This window comes from Asparagus officinalis, chromosome 2 (assembly GCF_001876935.1).
Source record: "Asparagus officinalis chromosome 2, Aspof.V1, whole genome shotgun sequence".
NCBI classification, from domain to species: Eukaryota; Viridiplantae; Streptophyta; class Magnoliopsida; order Asparagales; family Asparagaceae; genus Asparagus; species Asparagus officinalis.
In genome coordinates, this window is record NC_033795.1 from 78742809 (window position 1) to 78754253 (window position 11445).

The 11445-nt window shown below is 40.2% G+C and overlaps 1 pseudogene; it reads left to right on the top strand.

Annotated features, from left to right (window-relative positions):
* Positions 4769 to 5713, top strand: LOC109831378 (annotated as a pseudogene).

The window sequence follows — 11445 nt, forward strand, 5'->3', positions numbered from 1 at the left end:
GGGGGGGGGGGGGGGGGGGTCCAGTTAGACGATCTGTTAACAAAATGAAACTACTATCTAAACAACAATAGTACATGAGTTTATTTGCAATTAACTTCAAAAAAAAAAAATATATTTCCATCTCCATATCAGACGGCAATACGTTACAACTTTCCTATGCGCGTCCACATGCACATCACCCTTATAACAGGTCCATAAGCAATTTGTAGCTTCTAGCAAACTTTTGTAACTTAATTTACATGACATTACCCAACAGACATGTCATAATTTTTTTTCCCTAAATCCTGCAAGAAACTCTGTTACATTTTGCCAGCAAACGGAGCTACACTCGGCATTTGCTTCTCTTCTCCTTCAAGTGCTAAGAACACATGAACTTCATAGTGAATATTCACCAACACAATGAAGATAATTGATAGTACTCCTAAAATCCACAAAACTGGAAAGCTATAAATAATAAGATACGTTTCTTTGGAAACTCTGACTTTGTTCAATAGTTCTGCCTACACAATGTACTCTATAACAAACAAATAATTCAGAACTTTGACTCTGTGCCTTCTCTACTCCATGAATCAAGATGAAGACAATTGCGTTTCTCATTCATTCATACTTCTCAAATGAATTTCAGAGCCTCTATTTGTCAAGTCCCATGCTAGTCTATATCTCACAAAATTATAAAATTAATATATAAATGCCTAATTAACCAATATATGCAGGGAGATACATTAATTTCACACAAGCAAAGGCGATTAAGGCTTTGTTTTGCCTAATGACTAATTCAATTTAATCCGGTCTTATGAAAGTTGCCAATTGAACTTAGTACCCTTGAGATACTAGTAGGCTCCGTTCACAGAGAGGGTGTAAACTAGAGCTTCAAATGGTCTCAAGTAGCCCGAGTTGTCAAAAGGGTATAAATCACCCGAGATAACCAAATGGGCTAAAATCACCTGACATGCAAAATGTGTATAAATTACCCCGGCGCGAGTATATTTGTATGGAAAAACATTTACAAATTATACTCAAGAAACAAATCAAATTTGACATCCACGTCCTTAAAATGGAAAATTCTAAGTTGGCCTCTACGTCGCTAAATTGGGCTAAATACCAAAACTGACCTCCACATCCCTAAACTGGAAGATTCCAAATTGACCTCACGTCGTTAAACTAGGCAAATTTTTGAAATTGACTTCTACGTCGTTAAACTGGGCAAATTTCTAAATTTGACCTCTATGTTATCAAACTAGACCCAAATTCTAAACTTGACCTTTAATGTCGTTAAACTAGGGGAAATTCTAAATTTGACCTCTACATCGTTAAACTAGACCCAAATTCCGAATTTGTCCTCCACGTCACTAAACTGGAATCAAAAATTAAATTTTACCTCCACGTCACAAAACTTGAATCCAAATCCAACTTGACCCCCTATGTCACTAAACCGGAATCCAAATTAAACTTGACCTCTATGTCGCTAAATTGGAATCCCAAATCCAAGCTTCATTCCATGTCTCTAAGGTGAAACCAAGTCTAGATTCAGTCATCACATCTATTTCATTTAAAATTGTAAACTGAGGGTATGCCATTGGTTAAGCAATGTAAGCAAACGAGCAAACGATGAATTTCATATTACTCCTTTTTTATTTTTTTTGTTTTATTTATTTGTGCTAACTTGCATGTCTCTTAATTGGATGTTCCTCAAACTTGCAGGTCTCTTAAATCCTAATCCTAGGTTCTTCTCCTAAAGAGGGTAATTAACAATAGATTCTTGAGTCTATTGGGGAGCCATGAACCCACATAAAAAACAACACCCCTCTCCCATAGGATGAGTTTGACATGATCGATATACAAGACAAAGTTATTTATCTTAATTGGACGCGTTTATCCGCAGCTAGTTGAGATAGACAATTTTGACCCCGCAATTTGCATTGTTAAACAATGATAAGCTATTGGGGCTTATGTGAAGGGGCAAAATCCATCCCAAGTGATGAAGCTATCCTCCCATTTCCCATCCAAAATGAGGTCAATAATTTCCTTCCTAAAATTGGTCATAGACAGAAACCAACCTAACAAACTAGACTTAAAAATACAAAAAAAACTCACCCTTACCTCACAAACCTCCAAACCCCATTTTTGACAACTAACAACTAAACCCAAACCTAATCTATTATCTAAACCAAAAAACAAAAAAACAAAAAAAAAAAAACAAAAAAAAACAAAAAATTCTCCTCCTCCCTCTCATCCTCCTCCAATTAATAACAACCAAATTTCTAAGGAATCAAGCTGAAAAAACAAAAGGAAATCTTCTTCAAAACTCCCTCTTCCCCCCCAAATCACACGAAATCCTCCCTTCGTCGAGTACATATCCTATCAGAACAATTCCTAAAGAAGGGGGGTGATCTAAAAAAATGGAATAATGACACCCCACCCCCCCCCCCCCCCCCCCCCCCCACACACACACACACAAAAGAACGATCACGGGACAGATTCACTCATGCCATCCAGAGCCTCTATTTGTCAAGTCCCATGCTAGTCTATATCTCACAAAATTATAAAATTATATATATAATGCCTAATTAACCAATATATGCAGGCGAGCATACATTAATTTCACACAAAGCAAAGCGCCGATTTAAGGCCTTTGTTTTGCCTAATGACTAATTCAATTTAATCCCGGTCTCCATGAAAGTTGCCAATTGAACTCTAAGTTTACCCTTGAGCATACTAGTAGGCTCCGTCACAGGAGAGGTGTAAACTAGAGTCTTCAACATGGTCTCAGTAGCCCCGAGTTGCTCAAAAGGGGTTATAAATCACCCGAGATAAACCAAATGGGCTAAAATCACTGGACATGCAAGAATGTGTTATAAAATTACCCCGGCGCGAGTATATTTGTATGGGAAAAACACTTTACAAAATTTATACTCAAGAACAAATCAAATTTGACATCCACGTCCTTTAAAATGGGAAAATTCTAAGTTGGCCTCTCGTCCCTAAATTGCGGCTAAATACCAAAACTGACCTCCACATCCCTAACTGGAGATTCAAATTGACCTCACGTCGTTAAACTAGGCCAAATTTTTTGAAATCTGACTTCTACGTCGTTAAAGCTGGCAAAATTTTCTAAATTTGACATCTATGTTATCAAACTAGACCCAAATTCTAATTGACCTTTTAATGTCTTAAACTAGGGGAAATTCTAAATTTGACCTCTACATCGTTAACTAGACCCAAATTCCGAATTTTGTCCTCCACGCTTCACCTAACTGGAATCAAAAATTAAATTTTTACCTCCACGTCACAAACTTCGAATCCAAATCCAACTTGACCCCTATTGTCACTAAACGCCGATCCAAATTAAACTTGACCTCTATGCTCGCTAATATGGAATCCCAAATCCAAGCTTCATTTCATGTCTCTAACGTGAAACCAAGTCTAGATTCAGTTCATCACATCTGATTTCATTTTAAAATTTGTAAACTTGAGCGTATGCCATTTGTTAAGCAATGCTAAGCAAACGGGCAAACGATGAATTTCATATTACTCCTCTTTTTTTATTTTTTTGTTTATATTTTTTGTGCTCTAACTTGCATGATCCTAATTGCGATGTTCCTCAAACTTGCAGGTCTCTTAAATCCTAATCCTTAGCGTTCTTCTCCTAAAGAGGACCGTATTTAACAATAGATGTTTCTTGAGTCTATTGGGAGCATGAACCCACATAAAAACCAACACCCCTCTCCATAGATGCAGTTTGACATGATCGATATACAATGACAAAGTTATATTATCTTAATTGGAGCGATTATCCGCAAGCTAGTTGAGATAGACAATTTTGATCCCCGCCAATTTGCATGTTAAACAATGAATAAGACTATTGGGCCTTATGTGAAGGGGCAAAATCCATTCCCAAGTGATGAAAGCTAATCCTCCCAATTTCCCATCCAAAATGGAGCTGCGTCAAATAATTTCCTTCCTAAAATTTGGTCATAGACAGAAACCAACCTAACAAACTGAGACGTAAAATACAAAAAAACTCCCCTTACCCTCACAAAACCTCAAACCCCATTTGACAACTAACACACTAAACCAAACCTAATCTTTATCTTAAAACAAAAAACAAAAAAACAAAAAAAAAAAAACAAAAAAAAACAAAAATTCTCCTCCTCCCTCTTCATCCTCCTCAATTAAATAACACCAAATTTCTAGGAATCAAGCCTGAAAAAAAAAAAGCGAAATCTTCTTCAAAAACTCCCCTCTTCCCCCCCAATCACACGAAATCCTCCCTATCGCTCGAGTACATATCCTATCAGAACAATTTCTAATAGAAGGGCCGGCGTGCATCTAAAAAAAATGAATAGTTAAAATTCCCAAACTATCACTCGTGAATAATATTAAATTTTAACTTCCCCATATTGCATGCTGGTGCATCTCTCGTAAAATTTGTGCTCCTCCTCCCTTTCCTCCTCGCACGAACCAGCCACATGACACACCCTTCGCCCCTCTAGCGCCTTCCGTCGCGCCTTGACAACGAGGAGCCAAGCGCTATCCCCAGCGCCGCAGCAAGCGCCGGTGGCCCCGCCGACCCCCGTCGTCACCCTCCTCGAGCCGTCCAGCAAGAGCGAAGCCACGGGCAGAGCCGAAGGTGGTGCGCTGATGTTCCGCTCCGTCTTCCCTCCTTCCCCATCTTCACCACCCCGTCGCTGCAGCTTCAACGGTAGAACCTCCCCCGGATGGCGGCGTGTGAGAGCGACGGACCACAATCCACGGCGCTCCGCCGTTGATGACTAGAGCACCCTTACGGCCACCCAAGGCACCGATCACCGTGCTCCGCTCAAGAGAAACCCCAGGAGCGTTCCCCCTCCTGCTTCTTGAGCTCGGCATCCCACCGCCAAGGTTTATGGCAGGACATGGGCTTCCGGGCTTGCTGCAGGATATGCCTGGAGTGCGAGAGCGAGCCGGACAAGCAGCAAGCTGCATGGAGGAGCGCTGCTGGACCCGCCTTCGCCAACGAAAGAAGATCGGCGTACGCGGATGGCAAGAAGGAGGCCGGCCAGCAGTGGCACCTCCAGATCATGCCCAGCTGCTGCACGCGGTCTCCGTGGGCGCGGGCCTTTACCTGCCGACATGACGGACCCCAACGACGGCGAGCTCACCTACATGCGGGCCCACTTCGACCGGGTTATCAACAGTAAGGACTCGGAGACGTTTTACATGCTGAACCCCGACGGGAACAGTGGCCCGGAGCTTAGTATATTCTTCATCAGGATTTAGAGATTAATTAATCAGCTCTTTACGATCAATTATATATTCACGTTTAATTAATTAGAGGCCAAGATTAATTGGCGCCGGTTCGACCATCCTCTTCGTCGGAGACCCAGGGGGTCTATCTGCAACAATATTGGAAGTACAGGGGTAGTAAGTGCAAAACAACGACAATACCATAGGTACCAAATTAAGCAATCTCAGACTCCAATGACAAGTTTGTATTTCGCACGAACACACGAGAATGCACGGCACATTTTGGATTGGATGTGTTTCATCTCCTTTCACTCTTCAATTCCTCTCTTAATTGTCTGACTAATTGATATTGCAACAATTATTGTAAGATAACCAACTGAAATTTACCTTGTTTGTATTAGGGAATCAAGTACGTATATAATTTTTGACGCTGCATTCGTTTCTGACTTTTCTCTCATTCAAACCATATTAATTCATGCTAAAAGTTTATTATCATGCATGTTTCCCTAAGTAGATGTTTTGAAGTTAATTTTAGTGCATGTTACGCATGGGATTACTAAAAATTTTAATCACAAGATAATGGAGGTGACTAATAAATGCCAATGTAAAAGAAAAGGAATTAGAGAAAAGTTAGTTCATTATATTTTATTTTTAATCAGACAGCTGAGATCGATGAAACCCTGTAGTAAGCACATTTCCTTATTGCTCATCATAACATAAGTGGTTATTGTTGAGCGTTGCTGAAGCCAAACAATCAAACCAACGTGCTACGAGAAATCAAATCAAACGAACGTCGAGAGAAGGCCAAACGAGAGAAATCAAATCAAACGAACGTCGAGAGAAGGCCAAACGAACCAAATCAATGCCACAAACACAAACAATCAATTTTAACGTGGTTCAAACGTCGAGAGAAGGCCAAACGAACCAAATCAATGCCACAAACACAAACAATCAATTTTAACGTGGTTCAGCAAGTTGCCTACGTCCACGGGGCAAGAAGGGGATAGAGTTTTTCACTAATAGAGAAAAAGAGTACAAACTGAGATTATAAATCACTCAAACTCACCAACAAATCTCTAATTCTCTCCAAACAAAACCCTAACAAATAGCTCAGAAAATACATCTTTTCTGTGCTCCAAATATCCCCAATTTTCTTCTCAATTCTCTCTTCCAATTGTTCTATATATATAGAAATCCTAAAATCATAAACATACTAGGAATTCTAAAATAAAAAACAAAACAAATTAGGATTCCTAATAACCTGTTACCAAAACAAATTTGCAATCATGTTACCAAAACAGATTAGGAATCCTAATGTTACCAAAACAGATTAGGAATCCTAATGTTACCAAAACAAATTAGGAAACATATTAGGAACCTGCTATCCAACAATTCTCCACCTCGGCGAAGTTTTCCCAAAACTGAGCCGACACCAATACCAACCAAATGTCTCACTTGTTGCGTCTAGTACTAAGTGGAACAAATCCACGACAACAGACTCAATCCACAATAAGTCGAGAACCCAAACGAGAATGCGAACAAACTCTAAATATCGGTATCAACTCACCAAACCGACTGCATCATAAATGACTGCCAACATATCATCTTGCCCAAGGAATCAAGCATTCACGTAGTTCACCCAAACGGCCTCCAGAGCCCCTCAATCAAATAGAAAAGTTTGTAACTCTTCACCAATATCACCAACGGATCTGCAACTGATAGCGCTCCCAATGGCCCTAAACTGAAACAAATCAAACACCTCCACCTGAGGTGAACTAATGGCCGTATCCAAAACATGTCTACCAGCTGCACTCGAATCCAAAACCAACTCATAATCTGCATCCAAATCCAAATAATCTCCAAATCGTATCACCTCAGCTAGAATCCCAAACGATGCAGTATGATATGTGGAGTAATCTCCACCCAATGTAAAGTAACATCACCCTACACTCGCTACGATATTCTAATGATCTGATCAATACTCTCCACCTACCGAGAGTCAAATATGACATATCTGCTCAGAACAAAATCAGAAGCTCCTAACTGATAATCAAATGAACATCTGAATCCCAAACATGCAATCAGATCAAATCTCACATCCTCGATGTGACCAAATGCTGGGCAACCAAATATTTGACACAACCCAAAATCTGAAGCAGCTCCACCAGATCCAAAATCTTCACACGCAGCAGTCGGAAACCTATGACCAAGTTGACCCAAATATGTCGAAGCTCCAAAATCAAAACCAATGCTCGACAACCAACGCTGATCCCCCTCCAGTAAGGAATGACCCATCAAAACTGTCATATCATCCTGTCGCCCTAATGTCTCCACATTAATGAAGTGTCTCAAACTGTCATGAGCTCGACACAAATACAAGAAAGAACCCCTACTAAAGCTAGAATGACGGGTTACCTTTCTGCCAATACACTTCTTCTAATTGTTGTTGACTTCTAGGACTTCACACCAACGGGACCTGGTTACAACCCACCAATGCCTAGAATAATCCCCAACTACGGAAACCAAATACCGATTACCTCCCAATGATATCTCCTTGGAAGGCCCCCAAATGCCTAACTGAACACCACCTAAAAGACCCCTCGATAGATGGATAGAAGTGTCAAACTCCACATCGGTCTTCTTACTCATACCAATGTGCTCAAAGGACTTCAATCTGCAGGTCAAAGCACTCTTCAACAAACCATGCACGACATAACCAATTAAATAACCCAGCCTCAACAAATGTCACAGTCTAGCCAAATCCAAAGAAGTCGTCAGCTCTCTATCAAACACCGTGCTCCTAATCAAATAATACAAATTATTCACAATCATAGACCCCAATGTGACCTTCAAACATGAATCGACCAAGGTCACCCTATAGTCTGCTGCCTCCAAAACTCCAAGTGAAATGGTGTTCTTCTTCAACTGAGGAACGAACCTCACTCCAACCAACTCCCGAATCACTCTGTCACTCATCCTAATCCGAACGGTACTGATACCACCAATAGGACATTCATGATCATTACCCATAAGCACGACCTCCCCTCTTTCCAACTCCTGAAAGCTGGAGAACCAATCTCTCCTAGGGTAAATATGGTAAGAAGCACCCGAATCCAACATCCACTCTGTAGAGTCGGCAACACAAACTGATGGTAGTGTAGATAACGAGTAGGTCGAAGAATCCAAATCTGAATTATTGCCACTAGCCTTGATAACATTCACCTCTGAAGCTTGAATAGCTTTCCCCTTATTCTTCCCGGCTCGATCAACCAACTTTGGGCATTCGGTTTTTCAATGTCTATCCTCTTTACAAAAGGCACACTAATGCCTACGAACTCCAAGATGTGCCCCTCTAGACTGCGACCTCCTATCACGGTTTGGACTCTTTGCTCTTGCAACCAATGCCCCTACTACCGGCTCAACTAAAGTCTCATTATCCTTCTTTTGAAGCTGATAATTTATAAGTACAGCGGTGACCTCACTATAAGAAAGAGATGCCTTCCCATTAATAAGAGCAAGAACGAAGGTCTCATATTCCTCGTCAGGCAACGAACTCAACAACAATAACGCCTTGTCATCATCTTCAATCATCACATCTACATTCGCCAAATCCACAAGAAGCTTCGTGTAGTGGTTCACGTGATCACCAATGGAGGTCCCCTTCTTCAATTGGAAGCGATAAAGCCTCCTCTTCAAATACAAGCGGTTCTCTATACTCTTGGTCAAATACTTGCCCTCCAGGATCTCCTAAATTTTCTTAGCCGAAGTTTTATTGATCACATCATATTTTAAATCTTGAGTCAAATAAGATCTAATCACACCACACGCCGTTCTATTCATCTTTTTCCAAACCTTCTCCTCAACGTCGTCCGGTTTTCCGTCCAACTCCAAAGTATCTTACAAATTTTACGCATTGAGCGCATCTAGGACTTCACATCTCCAAAGACTAAAATTGTTTGTGCCATTAAACTTCTCAACGTCTATCTTCATAGAGTGGATATTCAAACTTTGGACGGTCTTCACGCCGGAAGTACCCTCCACAACTTCTTTCCTGACCATCTTTCTCAAAGAACCAAAATAAATGCGGAACAAATAAAGAATAGATCCAAAACTGAAAAGATAGAATATTTACCGAAAAGATCCCACCTTTATCACCAAACGAAGCCCTAGACGAGCCTCGAAAACGACCTACTCCTCCAAATAGCTCAAGCATAGCCCGAGCTCTGATACCACTTGTTAGGCTCTGATACCATTTGTTGAGTGCGGCGGAAGCCAAAACAACCAAACCAACGTGCTACGAGAAATCAAATCAAACGAAGGTCGAGAAAAGACCAAACGAACCAAATCAATGCCACAAACACAAACAACCAATTTTAACATGGTTTGGTAAGTTGCCTACGTCCACTGGGCAAGAAGGGAATAAAATTTTTCACTAATAGAGAAGAAGAGTACAAACTGAAATTACAAATCACTTGAACTTACCAACAAATCTCTAATTCTCTCCAAACAAAACCCTAACCAATAGCTCAGAAAATATCTCTTTTCTGTGCTCCAAATATCCCTAATTTTCTTCTCAATTCTCTCTTCCAATTGTTTCATATATATAGAAATCCTAAAATCATAAACATACTAGGAATTCTAAAACAAAAAACAAAAAACAAAACAGATTAGGAATCCTAATAACCTGTTACCAAAACAGATTTGGAATCATGTTACCAAAACAGATTAGGAATCCCCAATAAGCTGTTACCAAAACATATTAGAAAACATATTAGAAACCTGCTATCCAACCGTTATTATTATATCATGCACTCCGCTAAAAGGCAAGGTTTTTACTGTGTATATAGGGTTCTCTATATACATGACTTTTTTACTACTCAAGAATTTCAAAGATATAATTTCCTAAGCCAATTAATACACACCACATCGATCTTACCATGAGTTAAGACGAAATATGGTTTCTTAATCTAATTGAGACTTTTTTAAACTTAAGATTTCTTTGTTTAGTTGGAATTAATCATTTGGAGACTACATATATCATGCAGTCGAAGAAAAAACAATCTACAATCCTAATAAATAAAAGTCATCCTTCATATGAGAATGTAATCTTGGACGGGAAAGGAATTATTGTATTTGACGAAAGCTCTTCACATTAAGAGTTGCATATCCTGTTACACTTTGTTTTTGTCTGATATTTCAAAGTAACTGTAGAATTGGCAGAATAACAGTTTTTCAGGCTCAGGATCAGCTTTTGGCAGTTTGGCGGTCGATCGCGTTCGTGCACAGCCCTTTCTGTGCGTCTCCACCTGTGACGGTCGACCGCAGAAGTTTTTGTTTTTGTGGCGGTCGACTGCCACGGTCGACCGCGGTTTTCTCTGGATTATGGTGCTGTTCTGGGATTGAGGGCGGTCGACCGTGACTGTCGACCGTGGCGGTCGACCGTGATGGATCGCGGTCGACCGCCACGATAGACCACCGAAGCGGTTGGGCTGAATTTTGGGTTTCAGACCCATTTCGTTTGAGAGTTGTATAAATACCCTTAACTCGTTTTTAGGGTTTGTGGGAGAAGATTTTGAGCAGCTGAAAGAGGAGATTTGGGGCTTCTATTGTTGGAGCCATTTGGAGAGATTAAGAGGACTTATTTGTGGGTTTTGGTAAGATTTGAACCCTAATTTATACTCCCCTTGATTTCCATTAGTAAAACTCCCCCCTCCTTGCTCCGTGGACGTAGGCACATTGCCGAACCACGTAAATCTTGTGTTCTTACTGTGATTGGATTGCTTGTGTTCTATTGTGATCTATTATTAGTTCTTGTGTGTGCTATTGACTTGTCGATTCGGCTTCCACGGTGCACAACAGTAACTTGTATTGTTCTTTGCTAACAGGACTTACACAATCAACAACAGAAGTTTATGAAAGTGATCATAATAGTTTTACTCATGGTTTGATAGTCTATCGTACCTTATAATTTTCTATCTTTGATCAAGCCTAAGTTTCTTCCATTTCTTGGTATTCTTTATATCCCATAGTGATTTAAGTCTCTGATTCTAATTATACATTGAAGGAAATTATAAAAGAAGGGGAAGAACTAGCTAGTGTTTTCATGCAACTTCATCCCTAGCCAACATGACCATCATTGTTGGCTTATCCAAGGAGCTCATTAATTAATTCGTTTGTTTCCTATTCAAAGTTCATCCGGACCTCAGATACCACATGTTT